Source organism: Macrosteles quadrilineatus, unplaced genomic scaffold (genome assembly GCF_028750875.1).
Source record: "Macrosteles quadrilineatus isolate MER2022 unplaced genomic scaffold, UCM_ALF_1.0 Scaffold_1__1_contigs__length_201487025, whole genome shotgun sequence".
Taxonomy (NCBI): Eukaryota; Metazoa; Arthropoda; class Insecta; order Hemiptera; family Cicadellidae; genus Macrosteles; species Macrosteles quadrilineatus.
In genome coordinates, this window is record NW_026542594.1 from 97,653,587 (window position 1) to 97,672,855 (window position 19,269).

The following is a 19,269-nucleotide window of genomic DNA, read 5'->3' on the forward strand; positions in this document are numbered from 1 at the left end:
ATACCCCCTAGGATCAACAAATAGGTCAATGTTGGATGTATTCGTCATGATAATTTAAACCATTCCATATCAATGAGTATTCTTGCGACCTTTGAACTATATTTGGAGACCTTCTCAAAAGCTTATCAGTTACATGGACTTTTAAAAGGCTCGATGACTCATCGTTTATTTCACATATTTTAGGAGGTAATCTATATATGGGTAATAAGAAACCATTATTAGAATTACAGTTTAAGAAGCATCCTAACCAATATAGTTACTATAGTATGACAATAACATAGTTAATCAAAAAACATTATCAGTTTTTTTATATTTTAGAGTTAAAAATGTTATTTATTATTGACATTAATAATGTACGCCTACTATACTATGTGATTCGATAAATATTCCCACCGCAGCAAACCTGCAGATTAAGTAAATTGGCATCTGGCACATTATATTTTCATTTAATACCTCCTTAAAAATTTCTGATTTATTCCCTATTTAAATCCTGTAATATTATTTTTTTTCTCCTATAATATGTGTCATTGCCCTATAATAATATATTACAGATAACTTCAAATTTGTCTACCTTATGTGCTATCCTTATACATATATAATACTTGAAGGTTATTTCTACGAAACACTACTCCTCCGTTAATAATGGACGTACTTTTACAAACAATGTGTCAAAATTGAGTATTTTTTGTGTACACGCCCCCTTATACCAATTCCTGTAATAAAAGTCCTGGGACTTTGCCCTACAGGCTATCAAAATCCCAATGTAGTTCTTATGAAGAAGAGATTTTGTTTACTTAAACAGACGAATAATTTGTATTAATTACAGCTGTTCATAGTGAACACATAATACACACAAAAGGGTTTGTATTCAGAGTAAGTTCGTTTTTAGTTTCGGTAACTGGAGTGAAGTTATTGATGACATTATCTTTGAGTTGACTCTTTTAAGTAATCGAAAATTATGACTGTTATTCGTTTTTAAATAACGCCTGTAATACTTTGCAATTGCCCGAATGCGAGAAACTGGTGAACACGTTTTTAAATAATAGTTTATTTTTATTTCGTGTCATTTCATTTAATGTGTTTACTATCAAGTAATATTCCATAACCCCGCAGAAATATCATTCCCCTTTGTTTCACAAATTAATGTAATATTTATGTATTTACGTCAAGTCTGTCCTTACACATCCAATATCTATCAATAATCACAACCAACTTAGAATAATTATGGTATCGTAAGAAAATTGCAATATAATAATATTTTATATAGTATTTCAAAATTAGGCAAATAAAACCCAAATTACTGTGGCAAGTGCTTCATGTGAAATTACCAATGTACTACTTAACAATGGACATATGAACTTCTAGACCTTCAGCCGTTGGTCTTTCCCCAGTTCCTGCCAGATCCTGAATGTATTAACATCATTGTTATACGACATTGTTCCTAAATTTAAATTAAATTTCAAAGCTTGGTACATTTTTACACTAGATAACAAAAAATCTAAACTGATTGTTTTAGCTAGCTCAGTGATCTTACCAAATGACCGTAGATAATGTTTCATACGCCATATCTTTATACTGAGTTATTTGACTTATTGATCAACCGATTTTCTTTAATTTGGAATCGTTAGAACTTTAAAAGAATTGTGTTATCAAAACCCAACTTTAATATTCACCATTTCAAAACTACACATAATAAAACAAATAAAATTTTTTCTCAAAACTTGTATTTGCGTTAATAATCTATTCGCCAAATTTCAATTCATCACAAATTAATTATTATTGCAAATAGTATTGTGAAAAGAAAAACAATGGTGTACAGGTAGTGTTTGTTATGTGATATTTTAATTTGTCTTTGGTCCAGGAATCTTCTTCAGCCTCAGACACCCACAAAGGTTGGTAGAGAATTCAGGGACTGCCTGTTTATATATATATATATATATATATATTTCTTTCTTTTTATATGTATAAATCTGTTTATAAATATTTAAATTCGAGTGGATGGTGTTTTTAGGAACCTCAAAATGCAAAAGTCGGTTCAGGGTCCAGGTCTTACCATGGGACTTACGGTAATAGCTAATTCCTACATGGGAAATTCACTGAAATCTTCACAGCTATGCAATTACAAATGAGTGTTGTCATAGAATAAGGCATCATAATGCTAATTTCTAGTTTCGGCAGATTATATAAAATAACATTGGTCAGAGTGAGGTTAAATTTGTTGATGTTTTTTGTAGCTGTATGTATGCAATATTTGGAAATTGTAACCATCAAGGAGAAAGATTGCGTTTTACTGGTGATTTGAGAAAAGTCCCTTTTATGTGTTTACATTCCATATAATGGCAATAAAAAGGTTAGACAACTGGATAACTGCAACACTTTAAGGCATTTAATGGTCATTAAAACAAGAATTAAACGTTGAGCCAAAGCGTTTGGTTTATAATCACTATTCAAAAGAAAATTGTACAAGCTAATAAAACAGCTTAAATGCTACGGAGAAAACTATTGCACACAAATAATACCCCCGCCGCAGCAAACCTGCAGACTAAGCGAATTTCCATATACACAGCTGGAATTCCACTAAATTGTTCCCTTAAAATTGTCTGATTTATTTCCTATTTAAACATCATTAATATTAATGAGTACTTTGGTTTGCTGCTACAGGGAAGAAAATAGGGGGGTTTTATTGAAATATTAATAGCTCAGTATGAAGTAAACAAAATTTCAAAATGTCATTAATATATGTCCATGCACAAGCAAGCTACAACACTGAATTTATTCTCCATAAGAATAACATGGTAAATTTTAAATTTACATTATTTTGCGATTTTTCCGTAACCGTTAGGCATGCAACAATGCTTCAATATACTAAGTTATTTGTTTTTTTGAGCTGTCCAAAATGGTTTAGTAAGAAATTGCAAAATTTTATGTTTTCAGGGTGAAAAATTAGAAAAACCCATTTTTACCCCATAAAACCCCCCATAAACCCCTGTTCCCATACTCCGATCATGCTGGTTCGCGAACTCGTTCGAATAAATGTAGGTTTACATGTTTATACCAAATTTCATCAAAATCGGATCATTTTTGCTCGAGTTATCGCGCTAACGGACACATATATAAATATATATATATATATATATAAATATATATAAATATATGAATTTGAACGGATGGTGTTTTTGGCCTCTGGGGACCTCGAAACGAAAAACTAAATCGGTCCCGGGTCCAGGTCTTACCATGAGACCTACGGTAATAGCTTATTCCCTATATGGGAAATTCGCTAAAAAGTTTCAAAGTATTTAATGTTACTTAAAGAGATATTAAATTTTAAAATAAAATTATGGGAGGCTGAATTGGGAGGACTTGATTGCACACATACATCACAGCATCAATAAGATAAACATATTCATTTTATGACACAGTATTACTTTATTGATTAAATATAAATACACACAGTAGACATGAAAAATTATTATGTAATATGCATAAAGTTATTAGATAATACAGGAGCTAAAAATAAACTACATACAATGGCCAAAAATTAACAAACTAATAGTATAGAAAACAGATACGTGCATTTTCAAAATACTACTACATTTTTTAACAAATTTATATGAATTTTATATTTACATTCAGGAAGTAACGAATTAAGAATTTGATCATGATATTTCAATCTTTAAAAAATATTATATTTTAGTCATCCAGCAAGATAGTGCTTTAAAATTCTTAAGTCATTTTTGTGTAATGTTCCTCAAAAGTATTTTGTAAAGATATAAAAATAAATGTACAGTTCTAAACAGTGTGATTGTCAACATACTTATTAGATATTCTTTAGTCTAGGCAGTATCCCTTAGACTTCCGATGAGCGCAACAAGGGCCTTCATGTAATCTCCAGACGTATCACCCTGTAAAAATACGAAACACGCTTAGTATACAGGGTGTTCATATTTTCTTGACTTGTTCCTTGGGCTAAGACAAACATAAAATTTCGTACAAGTCATGGTCTAAAACGCCTAGATATCTGCTCGTTGGTTATGTTTAAATGCATACACCAAGATAATTTAATATATACTCTTTCTCTCATCTTGTGTAAGTACAGTATTTTCCAGATTGGACGCTGATACACACAATGAAAACCAAACTACACTTCGCTTTCTAAGTTTTGCCTTGGTCATTCAAATCATATTGGCTATCCAGATGTAATAAATGTACCTTCTTCTACTTTCTTTGTCTCCGATGAAATTCTAATGAGTTTTGCTTGTTTAAGGATGCAAATTTTATAAAGTTTGGTGTATTTACTTAATTTTACATGACGTTTAGAAATATATACAAAATAACAGGTTTCACATTCCATGCAGCAACAAACCTTGGTACCTATTGAGTTAATGCTCATTATACCTATTGTATAATGGTTCAAAGTGCTCAATGATCTCAACATCAAAGTGTTGAGTAGGATCGGCAGTTTTTGATGATAAGTTTAGGATCATGATCTAAACATTTCTGTATGAATTGTAACTGGACTGATTTAATTCCACAAAAAATCAAAATATGCATTGTTAACAGTAATACCATAGATAAAACATACTCCCTTAGTTTGGTTAGTCTATGGTAATACTAACCTTGACATCACTCTCCAAAGTTTTCCCGAAGAGTCGCTCATATTCCTGCTTGATATTGCCAAGGTCAATCTCACAGCGACTGACGATGATACGGATCAAGGTGGCGTCGTCAGTTCCCAGTCCAGCCATGGCCTTGTGCAGCTGCTTGGCGTAGTAAACTGGCAAAGGGTTCTGAACACACTCAACTGGAACAAACAAATAGCCATTTCCTATTTGTTACGTAAAACATGAGTTGAGTCAGTATATCACCTTGAGGCGTCGTCAGTTCCCAGTCCAGCCATGGCCTTGTGCAGCTGCTTGGCGTAGTAAACTGGCAAAGGGTTCTGAACACACTCAACTGGAACAAACAAATCGTCATTTCCTATTTGTTACGTAAAACATGAGTTGAGTCAGTATATCACCTTGAGGCGTCGTCAGTTCCCAGTCCAGCCATGGCCTTGTGCAGCTGCTTGGCGTAGTAAACTGGCAAAGGGTTCTGAACACACTCAACTGGAACAAACAAATAGCTATTTCCTATTTGTTACGTAAAACATGAGTTGAGTCAGTATATCACCTTGAGGCGTCGTCAGTTCCCAGTCCAGCCATGGCCTTGTGCAGCTGCTTGGCGTAGTAAACTGGCAAAGGGTTCTGAACACACTCAACTGGGACAAACAAATCGTCATTTCCTATTTGTTACGTAAAACATGAGTTGAGTCAGTATATCACCTTGAGGCGTCGTCAGTTCCCAGTCCAGCCATGGCCTTGTGCAGCTGCTTGGCGTAGTAAACTGGCAAAGGGTTCTGAACACACTCAACTGGGACAAACAAATCGTCATTTCCTATTTGTTACGTAAAACATGAGTTGAGTCAGTATATCACCTTGAGGCGTCGTCAGTTCCCAGTCCAGCCATGGCCTTGTGCAGCTGCTTGGCGTAGTAAACTGGCAAAGGGTTCTGAACACACTCAACTGGAACAAACAAATAGCTATTTCCTATTTGTTACGTAAAACATGAGTTGAGTCAGTATATCACCTTGAGGCGTCGTCAGTTCCCAGTCCAGCCATGGCCTTGTGCAGCTGCTTGGCGTAGTAAACTGGCAAAGGGTTCTGAACACACTCAACTGGAACAAACAAATAGCTATTTCCTATTTGTTACGTAAAACATGAGTTGAGTCAGTATATCACCTTGAGGCGTCGTCAGTTCCCAGTCCAGCCATGGCCTTGTGCAGCTGCTTGGCGTAGTAAACTGGCAAAGGGTTCTGAACACACTCAACTGGAACAAACAAATAGCTATTTCCTATTTGTTACGTAAAACATGAGTTGAGTCAGTATATCACCTTGAGGCGTCGTCAGTTCCCAGTCCAGCCATGGCCTTGTGCAGCTGCTTGGCGTAGTAAACTGGCAAAGGGTTCTGAACACACTCAACTGGAACAAACAAATAGCCATTTCCTATTTGTTACGTAAAACATGAGTTGAGTCAGTATATCACCTTGAGGCGTCGTCAGTTCCCAGTCCAGCCATGACATGGCCTTGTGCAGCTGCTTGGCGTAGTAAACTGGCAAAGGGTTCTGAACACACTCAACTGGGACAAACAAATCGTCATTTCCTATTTGTTACGTAAAACATGAGTTGAGTCAGTACATCACCTTGTAGTTAGTCCAGTCAAAAAAGTCAAATGTATAAACAATGACGGAACAAATGAGCAACAAGCAAGAATAAATACCACTCAGTAGTACCATTGTATTTTGTAAAGGTATTAGCTAAATATATGTGTTTGTGTAGAGTTTATCACTACAAAGTTTATCGGTATTTCTCTCAGCTAACCTTGGTCTGACTTTTGTTTTTAACTGATCTGTCAAGCGTAAAAAATACCTTTAGTGTACAATATCGCACACTAAGTCGTAGGTAACTTAATCCAGGTGGAGCCAGCTTTATAATCGTTTAAGAATGCGCTAGGTGGAACCAACCTTTTTAATCGTTTAAGAATGCGCTAGGTGGAACCAGCTTTATAATCGTTTAGGAATACGCTAGGTGGAACCAGCTTTATAATCGTTTAAGAATGCGCTAGGTGGAACCAGCTTTATAATCGTTTAGGAATACGCTAGGTGGAACCAGCTTATAATAGTTTAAGAATGCGCCGGGTAGAACTAGTTTATGTGGTGTCACGAATTGAGAGATGCATCCAAAATTAATAACGAACTTTCATTTTTGCGAGATAAAAGAATACCTCACTTCAAATTAAGTATTTTGAATTATTATCAAACTTAACATTAAAACCACAACAATAAATTGTGTTTTTACTCAATTTAACATTTGACCAAGCTTCAATTTGATAGTTTTATTTTACTGGTACACTCATCATTCCACTAAGATAAGAGTCAAGAATACACTTTTAAATTTTCTAGATCTACATAACTTTTCAGACATAATACTTTTCTCACCGACTGTCAACATAGCTTCCAGCAGAGATCCGCTGAGCTCACTTTGCAGTGCCTGCTTGATTGTTCGTCCTGTGATGTTCTTGTACTCTTCAAACACTAATCTCAGCTGTTCGTGGCTTTCGTGTGTTAAAATCTTGTTGAAAACTGCCTCGTCTGTGCCCCACTTTGCTTCTCCTGCAACATTGTAATATGCGGTAGAAGTTAGAAAAAATGGGGAAGATGTTCGTTCCAGATGTAGTTTATAACAAACATAACCGACTAAATCTCTCCACGCAACCAATCTTCGTATTGTTGTCTTTCAGCTTGGGATTAATGGGTGCTCTTGCTGGAATAATTATTTTAATGTATTTTATTGCTCGTATTTCACACCGTTCTCAGAGGTTTTAAGATGATTCGGTAGAAATTTGTAACTACGTCCTTTACCTGCAAGGTGGAGAGCCTCCGCTTGTTCCTTTGCCTTCTTTGGGAAGACATGATCTGGAGGGTTCCGGATGGCCTGAAAATTTCAAAACTAGTTTTAAAAACAGTGTTCACATTATATTTGCTAATGGTGTGATACTACAGTTTTCTTACTATATACGCTGTAGGATGATTAAAGGTCCTTAATAATATTTGCATATAAAATCTCATGATTACTTTTTTTGGATGATTAGCAATAAAAAAATCATTCATCGTATAATCCAAGATACATGCCCAAACTTACTGTTGTTATTAGGGTCAAGAACCTCCTGAAGTCTCCACGGGTTCTGCTACAAACGTGTTCTGCTAATGGGCGATTAAACACTGAAAACAAAACATAATGTAATGCAGTTTCAATAAAAACATAAGATTTTTAGACAACTATAAAATTTGTTTCTATGATTGAGAGTTCCTAAATAAGAAATGCACCCGCCCCAGCAAACCTAAAGACTATACTAAGCGAATTTCCATTTACATGGCTAGATTTCCACTAAAATATTCCCTTGAAATTGTTAGATTTGTCTCCTATTTAAATAATATTAATCTGATCATGGTTCGTGAGCTCGTTCAAATGAATGTAGTTTATATGTTTGTACAGAACTTCATGAAAATCGGATCCCTTTTACTGGAGTTATCGCGCTAACGGACTCATAATATCTATATAATTAATACGCTACATGAAACTTTGTCGGTTGAACTCCTCCGCCATTTCTTAACCGATTTTATCCATTGACGTCTCATTGGAAAGAGCGTGTCGCGTAGATTTGCAAACTGGCCTTACATTTTTGAAAAAGTCCCTTGGGCTCTGCCCCAGTGGCTTTGAAAGTTCCCATGTTATCCTTATGGAGAACTTAATTGTTTATATTTTGATCAGCTGTATAGTTTAATTGCTGTTGTTTATTTTTCAATTCAATGAAACAAATTGAGTACATTTATTTACTATTTGAGTTTGTGTAAACATAACCCCCAAGACGGATCGTGTTAGTATGGTTGTATCTTAAATTTGTGTATTTTATCTTTGTTTTGTGTCGCTATGACGGATCGTGTTAGCATGATTGTAACTAAAATTTGTGCATTCATCGTTGTTTTGTGTAGCTATAATTTGTTTATTTGTTGTTTCTTTTAAATTACTCCGACGTGACGACAACGAAACATAGACAGGAGGCGTAATCGTGATAACGACCGCAGCTACAGAAGAGTGGCGCGTAATACGCTTATCATCACAGTCAGTACCTTACCCTGGACAATCTCAACGAGGCACTTTGAGAAGGAGAAAACCGGCCGGAATGCTTTAGGTTGATCAATAACGAAGATAAACATGGACAACCTTATACGGCTTTTAAGTCAGGAAAATGTTTGTAGGAAACATTAAAAAGCAATACCAGGTTATGAAATATGACATGTACATGCAATATTTACAGGAAATGTTGATTACTGTTATATACATCGTGAGTATCTCCATGAGTTACACACCGGTAATCTTTGAGTTGACTCTTTTAAACTCATTGTAAATATGACTGTTATTCGTTTTGTAATAACTCATGTAATAGTACTTTGAAATTGCTCGAATTCGAGCAACATGTACACTAGTATCTAAATAAATATATATGAATTTGAAAGGAGAGTGTTTGGCCTCTGGGGACCCCAAAACTATAAGGTGAAAATGTTCCGGGTCCAAGTCTTACTATGAGACCTACGGTAATAGCTTATTCCCTATATGGGAAATTCACTTATATGTATTTAAATATAAATGTTAATTGTTATAGTTAATGTTCTAATTTCTTACACAAGGGTATTATACACTAATGTGAATAACAATCATGTTACGTTATATAATTACGTAATGTTTATAAAATCTAAAGGTTTACTTTGACCACTGTAGTATAGCTTTATCCCACTTTACACTAATAGTAATTATCAACATAACCTACAAGAAACAGCAAAATAAAATCACTGAAAAATATGCTTGAAAATAGTATTAATAATATGTCTGAGTGACAATTAACGCTTACACTGCTCATAGGTTGTGCTTATATCCTTGATTTCCCTGCAGGAGCGAGTACATAGTATCTCGATAACTGCCATGTCGTCACAGTAAACACCCGACAAAGCATTTTGGAGTTGATGGCAAAGGTATTCCACTGGAGAAGTCATCAGTCCGATGATAACGTTGCTAAATTTGCCTGAAATCTCACTTTTAAGGTCGCTAACCAGTTCCTAAAAGAAAAGGAAAAGAAACATGTTTAATTTATGTTATGTTCTTGAGTCATATGTAGCACGCTAGTTAGTTGTAAACAAATTACTACCTTCATAGTTATATACTGTTAAAGAATGCGTTTCTATATTATTTTCTACAGGTGATTACATACTACGATGAGGGACCATACTCTTTCAATCTCCACAGCATATGTTTTGGAGATCTCCTGTCTCTGGTTGTAGGATCTCTTGGTCAGAATGTCTATGATGGTTTGTTCATCAGTTCCAAACCCCTTCATCGCCTGACGCAGCGCCACGGCGTCCTCGACAGCGTTGAAGGCACTGAACGGCACCACAGTTGGCTCTTGCTGAAAATTATCATCAAATGACAATTAAATGTTGTGTTATAACTTATCAGTTATTAGCAGAATATTCATCCTTCGTACGGGGTTGGCGTAGTGATATAAAATGTTTATTGCAGTTATACTTGTGCTTTGCGTTTGCATTGGGGAGGACAAGGTTTGAGATCATTTGGATCTTTACAGTATGCATTGTATGTGCATTGTGTGTGCATTACAGTATGCATTGTCTATACACAGAATTCCCGTGTATAGTCAATGGCTATAGTATAACACATCTACCATAGCCATAAATACCACTGCACCTAAAAAAAGTAAATCATCGAATATTCGCACAATATCAAAAGATTATTTGCGAATTAAAAAGCATAAACTTAACTGTAAACAATCCTACTTCGACAGTTCTCATTGTATATCACAGATTTTGTTGCTGCTTGGTTCAAATTAACTGTTGTCATAAATGCAAAAAAGTAATAGTGCTGCACCTTGTTGGTAAACTTTAACTTTTTAACGATATCTATATATAAAGCCAAAAGTACCCATGGACTTTTGAGAAAACTATTAGTCCTTTTATTGAACTTTTGAGTCGCAGTGCCATAAACCATATACTTAAAATGTTCGTCATGACGAGAAACCTTGTGCAAAACTATCCATTATTCCATAAATTGCCCTTTAAGGTCGTAATTCCTTTCTAACGGGAACTTTCCATATACCTTATGTTAAAAATACCTCATCTGTACTTGTTCTTTCAATTTATTACCTTATTAAAATAACGTGTGGTTATTTGTTTGTATTACTGTATTCTATTTTGTTTATTTCAGCTTAACTTAACCAATCAATAGTTTTATTAACACTTATGAAGTCAAACGGGGAGAAGCCCGTGGGTAACAGCATAGACAAAAAGAATGGTAACAGCTAGTTGAATATCATATCTAATAGATCTAACTTGAAACAGCTGAGAGAATTCTTTAATTACTTTTAGATATGAATACTCTTAACATAGGAAACTCCAGATACACTGGGGTGGAGCCCGAAAGAATTTTTGAGATAAGAATAGGTCTATATGTTAATCGAAAATGTGAGCTACTATCATACAAACTTTCAGCCCAATCCGACCAGTAGTTAATACGTTATTGAACTTCAAACAAACAAACAAACAAACACACAAACTTTCACATTTATAATATTAGTATGATATAATATGATTAGATACTTTTCAATTTTGGAAAAACATTGTTTTCACACCTAAGCCTTGAAAAATCTATGATAGGCCAATTTATGTGTGGGACGTCATAACATTTGTGAACGTGGCGTAAAAATATCAGGACATTGTTGAGCATTTTAAAAGATTTAATATGCGTACTTTAATATACGATCTAGCATCTTATTTGCTTAGCTGTGTTCTTGTACATTCATCATATCGAATTTAATGTATCGACATACACACCCTACAAACATTTCGCGTGAGATATTTTTAGATTTTACAAATAGACTGAAACTAAATCATTGAATTTTGGAAGTACTACCCCTTGCTAAAATACTTTTAACTACAGTTTGGACTAAAAATCATTTTATTACAGATGCAAGCAGCATCAGAGTTCCTGATTTACTCATTGTACTTTGTCTCAAACAGAACGCGTAAAAAGCCATTAAGGTGGGGTTCATTCTCAATATAAATAGAGAACTACATATCATAATTAACATAATTGAATGTGTTTACCGTGTAAACAAGTTGAGATGAGTTCGGTTAAAGTAACGTGACACTAATAGAGATTTCATTTTACTTTAAAATCTTTCAAAACTATTATTTACAGAATAACCACTTACCAAGAGTGTTATGCATATTTTATTTTTTCATGCATACCTTATGACGTTGAGTATATATGTAATAAAAATATTACAAGGGGACCCGTGCGAAAATTACGCAGTTTTAAAGGGTCGAAAACTTGTTTCTGAGGAAGAATAAATCCAGTTCGATTCCCATTTATTTTCTCAAGATTATGTTTATGTTAGAACAGTTATTAGGTTAATAGAACTGCTAATTGTCAATGCATTTTTTATTATAGTATCAAACTAAAAAGTGATTTTAAAGCCTATTAAAACACATTATTATAAACTGTTTAATCTCTTGTATAAAATTTAACCGTGGTTAATAATATTATAGATTTATATTTATAGTAACGGGGCTTCATTCCCTGAGTTCCCAAGTTCAAATCCCGCCGAATCCCCAATGATCCAAACGAAGGAACAACGGTTAAATTACAATTCACATTGATACTTTTATAAATAAAGTTGGTCAGCATAACTGATTGTTTGAAAAACAGCTTTAGAAATAAATTAAACTTGAGGGGGATGAAACCTTAAAAGAAATAATATTTTTAATTACCATTTTCAGGTGAGTCAAATAATAAGCTTTAAAATTACAACTAAATCGTAAAAATGGGTTACAGGAAACCCAATCATTATAGTATATAGATTCTAACAAGTATAGGAAAAATTAAAACTTAATCACTAGTACTTACCTTGTAATGAGTCATGACTGAAAATATAATGGTAAATCTGCAACAAAAGAATGAGCATAAGTAATATAAGATGTAAATAAATTTTTGGTGGATCATAAGGGGTAATATACAGGGTATTTGGTAGTGTCAACAATTTTAAGGCAAAATGCCGTAAAATTACTCAAACCGGAAAATTATACCTCACTCCTCCTTTGGGAAATAGCATATTTTATGACTTAACATTTACTTTTAATATAAATTATTAAACTTGTAACATTATAATCATTTCAATGGGCTTTCTTAGCAGCAAGGTATGTTTATAACCTCGTAAATTTGACATGAATAAACATTTTGAAAATCCATAAAAATCCACAATTCACTTTAGATTTTTTAAGTCTTGTTGAAAATAGTTGACTTGTACCATTGACTATTGGATACAGTTGGTGTATTAATAGTCAAAGCTAGTACAAAAAAAAACTCCAAATTTTAAGCTTTGAAATTGCATATATACAACATGTAACAATTTATGTACTCCAAAGGGGGGGCATAATGCGTTAAACATAATTCTCAATGTTTCATTAACTGCAATTAATTACAAGAACGTGGAAATCGAGCTGGTCAAGGGGTAGAGCGCGAGGCTTCGTTCCCTGAGGTCCCAGTTTCAAATCCCGCCGAATCACCAACGTAATTAATCTGAGTGATAATTCCTCAACCCCTAAATCTAGCCTGAAGTAATGTACATAACCATCTCAGGCTTAATGACCTGAAAAATACAAGAATGCATCTAGTGAAAGAAGAGTGCTAAAGGTAATAAGTAATTCCTTATTTCTTGAGAAACCTTAATTAATTGATGCTTGAGAAGCATAATGTTTCTCAAGTCAATTTAAAAGACCTATACAATACAGCTTAGGACCCTTCTCGTAAAGAATTGATCCCCAGGTAAAATTAGATGATCTTATAAATTTACATAAACTAATAACACTTTAATGTTTTAAATGTGGTGAAGTTTTTTATACTGTTTGATAGTTTTTATCAGGACGTATAAAAAATTGTTCAAGCATGTTGTGGCGCCCTTTTTATTCTACGATGTTTTTAATTCAAGTCAAATTTATAAGCCTTCTTATGGACTTGACTATAATGATCTGGATCTTGTCTGATAGAACGTTTGATGCAGATTGGATAACAGTCACTAAAAATATTATTAAGTTGGCTAAAAGTAGAAAAATTAGATTTTAATAGGAATTGCCAAGACATTTTTAAATTGAAAATTGCTGTTCCCAGAAGGAGAAGTGAGATATAAATATCTAAATTGCGTATTTTTATTGCAATTTGCGTGTATAATAATGCCTTAACATTTTTAACACTGACCACCAGACACTGACTAACTTGTTCAGTATAATAGCTATAACAGTATAATAGATGACTACCTAAATATACTCCCAAGTCTGAGGCATTGAAGATGTTTGAACCCATACAAAGTTAACCCTCCCCTATATCTTTTGTTATAACTTTGGATTTAAAGAATAAAAAATGCACGGGAATAAATAAACTGATGTGCTACACCTTTCTTCTAATTTGCTTTGACTTAATTCGTAACTAGTAACATTTAGTAACATCATAAAATATGTAATACCAACTATTATTATATTTCTTTAAACAACTTGTAACATAAAGAGGGTTCCCTACCCCCGCCGAAAAACGTCAGAAAACCGCTTCGCGCGGTATCATATAGCGATTCTAGTTTTAACATTTAAATTGTGAACCAAACACCATTTTGTACATAAAGAGTGGTTCTACTAAGTTTGCTTTTTAAAAAATGTCTATGCTTACTCTATCAAGGGCAACGACTTGTCAAAGTTAGTGAACTTTACAGTTAAATAATAATATCTTTTTATGAAATTATCGATTTTTAATAAAGCAATATTAGTGCAAAATTTAACTAAAAATATCAAGTCACTTTTAGTTTCAAGAAAAGATTATTTTTTGTATGTGCAAAATGAAACCGCGTAAAACCTTGCACGGCGAAAAGTGCTATGATACCGACGGACTCTAGCGGCCTTTATCGAAACTACTGTCTCGCGGAGGGATACAAATTTTACACATTCTTCATTATTCATAATATTTCCCCCAAGATTTATCCATGACACATAATAACTACTTCCACTGCGGAGGCGTCCTGGCGGTGACACGACCAGCAGACAGCAATCCTAGGGAATATTTTGTAGTCTTGTAGGTCCAACTAAACTCACCAGGGTCGCAGAAAATTGAAAACAGTTCGAGGTAGGGAACCCCCTTAATATTGTATGGACCGTTTGAAACCAGCTGTTAGTTAAACCAAATTAAATTGAAACAATCTTAAAGATTGTATATTACATTACTAGTCCAGAAATAGGGATTTACTACCTAAATATGTCGAAAATAGGCGGATAACGAGTAAAGTAAACACAATTTGGTCGAGTGACGTACGATATTTTTCGCGATACCACACTAAACTAACTCAACTATAAAAAAAAAGACTTTAAAAACCGGTATACATTCCCAGATTACTAAAGGACTTGATAATCACTATGGCGAAATTTGTTTATCCCCCCGTCTTAATTAAGTCAAGACATAACATAAGGATTTACTCAATTACATTCTCTTCAGAAACGCAAAAAATCTGATTAAATAGTTAAACATAATCGTATGTTTGGCAACAATAATATAGAGCTTACAATGTAATAAAGTGAGTCTAATGACAAAAATCCATTACCTCAATACGGTTAGTGATACAGTCCTAATGCAGAATTTCAACCCATTTGACTCTTTTTTTCTTCCCTAACACGTCTTTACAGTATTTTAATTTAACTTTACTTGAGTTTACGACACATTCATAGAATGGAACTATGATTACCAGTACTCACCGTCAAGAAGGATTCACTCTCTTAATCGCCACACAACTCCTCCAGATCTGAACTACAACGTGACTGCTCCTTCTAGGCATCTTTTATTTCAAATGTTGGTATCCAAGCAGGATGGCCAACCTAGAGCTGAACGATGACTCATCAAATTTTCCAGCACTACAATCTGAGATATTCCCTCATACCAAAAAGTGTTAAATTTATTGTGCTATTAAAATAAGAGTTGCGTTTTTTAATGTGTATACTACAAGTACAGTAATGTGTGTACTATAAGTCTTTTAACGAAAACTTTTATAATATATACAAAATGTTAAACATCAAGAAATTATAGCCATTCATTATAAAATATCTTTTTACCTAATAACACCATTTTATGGCAGCTCTGTTTTAGGCCTACATGTTTTAATTCAATTAAATTACTTTAAAATGATTATGTTTTTGTTCACGAGTTGTAACACAATTTTATTGACAAATTTGTTAAGATTGGATTACAACAACCAAAATATATTATTTATTAAAAAATCCCTTCCACGAACTCAGGTTTAAGCCACATCTAAAGATAGTAAATACTTTAGATTTTCTTCTATAACCAACCAAACAAAATTCCGGGAGTAAACTTATTATGCTATCATTTAGTAACTCATTAGCTACTCGTATTAAATTTAGAGAACACTTCAGATTGAGAACCTATAAAATTCTGTAGATTTTTAGGCGCTTAAAATTGCCTTCATATTTCAAATATGGAGGTAACGGTTCTTACAAAAATCTAAATTTCCTTATTACGGTTACTTAAATAGAAAGATTCTTTATGTGCCAGTGATGTATTAAGAAAACAATTCATAAATATCAAAAAAAAACATTTTTCCTACAATGACCTGACAAAATGGTTACCTGATTATAACACGCAAAGTAGCTAATTGCTGCATTTACTTACTTTTGCCGCACTCCAGTATTCCAACCAAAACAAGACAAAACACTGTGGTTTTATTATTCACGCAATACGTGTACTACGCTTGAAAATAAGTTGGCAACACTTAAAGACACTACTACGACTACTATCAGCTGTTGTTTCCAATTTCGTCCAACGCTTGGATTTAACCTAACCTAAAACGTGTTGTTTAGTGTTTGGAAGATTGTTGTAGGACAAATATCATGTGTAACACGAGCGCAAAGTGCCTTTGCTGCACTCGAGAAACTTACCACACTAAGTTACGCTTGCGGCTCGTGCGTAAACATTTGTCTCGTCTGCAACAAAGTGCTACTTCGCACACTAGTTACACAATACATGTGATGGCTTACAACTTAGTTTACAACTGAGTTAACAACTGCTGACCTATAACTCCATAGGGAATACAGTATACATTTTTTTACTCCCTAAGGAGAGAACGAGCTACTCTAGGGCCGCAATACATGTATAAAAAAACAATATGTTTTTGCTGTAGTATGACGAAATATATTTTGGTAAATATTACTTTCATAAAGTTCTTATTTAGGCTGTTTTATTTTATTATCTTTAATCGAAATACCCGAGAGGTTAAAAATCACTGCTCTAGCTTTACATGTACGAATCATAAATACGTATCCGTTGTTGATTTTAATGGGAACTACTGATTTTAACTCTCAAAGATTACCAATTTCAATATTGAATGTTTACTTAGCGATGATGAAAACTCAGAAAAGATCATAACTAAGTATGATTTATGTTTCTTAACCAACAACTCGTAACGTGCATTTTTAGTTTCCAGAAAATTTCTGTATGTATAAAACTGGGTTAAAATAATCTAAAAGTAACAACTTAACTAGGACAAGTAATACAAGAATACATCCAAGCAACCTCATAATAAAGCTTCATATATGCAATAATATTTTTTTTCTAAATTACACAGTAAGTTAATCGGTTTTACGTTTAAGTTTCTTAAATTGTGAATATAAATTTGTAACTTATATACAGAGTAATTTTGAGTTCATTATTTGAACAACCACTCATTAAATTAATAAATGTAAATTTTAAACATTCCACACATTAGTTAGCCCTCCATAATTTATGGGTGAGGGCATGTAGCTATCGGGAGTATAACTAAACTATCAAATTTAAATATACAAGTCATGACAGTAGACAATTAATTTGGCCTACAGTCGAATGACCGTAAAGAAATAATATGCCATCAAACAAATTAGGGAATGCTTGTGAAAAATAAGTTTTTTATGTGTTTCAACCTATTAATCAATTTCGGTAATATTTAAGAGAATTGAATAATTGTTGTACAATATTTTAGTTTGCAATATTTGAGCATCCTATAAGCTTAGTTTGCTTTGAATTGAATTGCAATACATAATATATTCGGTTGGTCGGTTCAATAGTCCTAAACATTCAGAGGTTTTCAAAAGCTGATTTATTGTGGCTGGCCTAATTTAGTGGTAGGCGTAATTGGCTTATATGGTGGCATTTCTGACTACTAACCTTACGACTGGTTTGAAATTTCAGTGATCAACAAGTAATGTAATCATACTAATATCATAAACGTGAAAGTTTGTGCGTTTGTTTGTTTGTAATTCAATCACGCATTAACTACTGGACGGATTGGGCTGGAATTTGGCATGATGTTAGCTCACATTCCCGATTAATATATAGACCTATTTTTATCTCAAAAATCCTTTCGGGCTCCACCCCCGTGGCTCTGTAGTTCCCCATGTTAACCTTATAACTATTCATATTCTTAAGGAATTAAATTTAAAGTTTCAACTACTTAAGTTGGTTCTATGATATGGTTAGCATTAAAAAACTCATAGCTTGAGTATAACTACTGCAATAAGCATTGTATAATTATATGCCAACCCAGTACGAAGGACGGGTACTCTGCTAGTACTTCAGTAAAACAAAAACCACGATAAGGTAGGGCTTTGGGAAAGAATTAAACGGTTAACTAGAATAATATTTTTAACACTATCGGATTTATCGTAAAGGGCTTAACACCGAAATCCACCAAATCAGTTAACTAATAGCGTTAATTAGAAACATTTAAACTTGACTTTACTTAAATTTTTCAGTTTTAATAAATTTCCCATATAGGTGATAGCTATTATCGTAATTCTCATGGAAAGAACTGGACTCGCGGCCGATTTACTTTTTTCGTTTTGATGTCCCCAGACGACAAAAATACCACCAGTAAAATTAATATGTAGTATATATAGGGTGTCCCACGAAGGGGTTTAAACGTTTGATTTTATATTACGCGCCCATTCATGCACCGAACTTTTTGAAACTTTACACAGTGTACAATGTAGGTTCCAAAAATATTCTGGAAAAATTTCAACTCCCTAACCTTAGTATAAACAAAATGGCGGCATATTGAAAAACGTTACTTTAAAACATAAAAAAAGGTATTTTTGGTTTTATAAAATCTTTTTATTGTTACTTTCCAGGGCAATATGACTTTTAAATAAAAAACTAGAACGTAGCCTAATGGAAAACTAAAAATAAATCAAATAACTAATAAATAATAATAATAATAATAAATAACTAATAATAAATCATGAAAGTAATTTTTTTATAGAAAGCACATTGGTAATCTTGTCAATATGCCACCATTTTGTTTCTACTAAGGTTAGGGAGTTGAAATTTTTCCAGAATATTTTTAGAACCTACTTTGTAAACTGTGTAACGTTTAAAAAATTTCGGTGCATGAATGGGCACGTAATATAAAATCAAACGTTTAAACCCCTTCGTGGGACACCCGGTATATGCGAACTCAGACCCGCTGATTGAATGTAGCATACAATGTTGTAAACAAATAATATTTTTCCCAATAAATTTTCTTATT